This window comes from Egretta garzetta, unplaced genomic scaffold (assembly GCF_000687185.1).
Source record: "Egretta garzetta isolate BGI_Z169 unplaced genomic scaffold, ASM68718v1 scaffold434, whole genome shotgun sequence".
Taxonomy (NCBI): Eukaryota; Metazoa; Chordata; class Aves; order Pelecaniformes; family Ardeidae; genus Egretta; species Egretta garzetta.
Window position 1 is genome coordinate 776,400 of NW_009259584.1, and position 1,975 is coordinate 778,374.

A 1,975-nucleotide genomic window follows, 5' to 3' on the forward strand; every position below is an offset into this window, starting at 1 on the left:
AAGAGCGGTGTTTCACACCGGGGTTCATGCACGAGAGAATTAAAAATAGTACACGGCGTTTCATTGAATAATCTAATGTTTGAGGGGAAAGCTGTAAAATCCCGAAGGGGCAAGCTGTGCCATGAGAAAGCAGCAATCCCATGGACTTCAGCGGAGCGTGGCACAATAAGCCGTAATAACGGCGATTAAAGCAGCAGCAACAAATCAGGTACCTTATCTCCCCTTTTTATCTAAAGCATCGGAATATTCTGTCTTCCCTTGACAAAGGAGCCCTCATCCAAAGCATTTTGTTCCCCTTGCCAGAACGAAACACATTTTTCTCCCCAAAGTAAACATAATGCATGTGACTAAAACACTGGCAGGGCCAACAGCAGGGAATTTAACTTTTAAAGAAACCGATCTCTGTCCGTGATTGATGCTGTGTCGCTCTGACAACAGAGAGTGTGTAGCTAATTGCCTCTATAAACGAAAAAGATATTGCCCTCATTTTATCAAACACATTCTTTGTCCGGGGCTAAAACAAGTGTCACAGTAAATGAACATGACTGTAGAGATGGATAGTTTCCCAGCAGTGAAATCTGAATAAGAACCCCGCGTTGGCAACCAGTGTCCGGTTTAAACTGGGAAGGAGTTTTGCATTCCTTCTGCAGGAGCAGTTTCCCTTCCAAGGATCCTGCCCATCACCTGGGCGCTGCTGGTGGGGGTAACCCACAGCTCCTGGCACCGGGACCTCGAGGTGACAGGACCTCCTGGAGGCCCTTGGGACCCCTCCAGCCCCGGGGACCTCTCTGGCCCTTGGAACTTCTCTGGGCAGAGCTTTGGCCACGGCTGCCTAGGCGGGCTGGTCCTCAGGGCACAGCTCTCCCACCCACCCTCCGCAATAGGGACTGCAATAGGTTTCCTTCGGGTTTCACTGAAGTACAGGGTGATCCTGACTTTTTTTTTTTTTTTTGCAGAGGCGCTTCAGATGTTTTCTCTCTGTCCTCTGAGAATAACTTTTGCTTTATAGCTTGAAGGCCAAAAGACAGTATTAAGAAGAAAAAGGGAAAGCTTTACAGCAATATTTATTCAAACAGGCAACAGCAAATTCTATGTGAGCACCTAACAAAACAAAATTTCGTCTTCAGCCAACACCAAAATGTGGCTTCTGGGATCTCTCCCTCACAACTGCTCAGTTTACACTTTTACCCCCATCCTTTCTCTTACAAGCCATTCCCTCGACTTTATCTTCAGGCAGGGGAGTGATGGCCTGTCACTCTCTCTGTTTTTTTCCAAGGGATATTGAAATTTTGAAGAGCACGGAGAAGAGACCCTCCCCTCCCACCCTTATGTTTTGAAACCCCAAAGTGCCGTACAGGATTCTCTTGGAGCATATCCTTTCTTAAGAGACTGGATTACAAGATGAAATACCCTCCAGAGATGGAAATGTGAGATGTGGAAGGTCTCTTTAACCTAGTGGGGAACAGGCAGCCTGAACAAATAGCTGGAAACTGGAGCCAGGCGAATTCACCAGTGAAGGAAAGCACTCACTGGTAAGACACTGCCCAGGGAAGTGGCTAATTCACTGTTATTTGCTGCTTTTAAGCCTTCCTGGAAATTATGCTTTTGTCAGGCACAAGTTGCTGGACGCAACACTGGGTGAAGTGGGTAAGATCTAATGGCCAGCAACAACCAAAATACATCTGCTCTATGTGGACTTGATGCTTTGGTAAATTCACAGAATTTGACGCTGAGGGTCACAGCTTCCTATTCTGCTTAGTCCAGACTCAGTGACACCGGTCAAGAAGCATGGGAAGAACCTGAAGCGCAGGTACCTTCCCTTGAGGCTGCTGTCACATAGTCTTTCATTTTCCTTCAGTTTATCTAGAGCTGTTATTGACCAAGTACCTCCAGAGCAAAGCATCTTTGAGTAATTATTTATGCTTCAGGTTTAAACTCTCAAATCCATTCCCTGGTCTTCTTTTTTTTTTTTTTT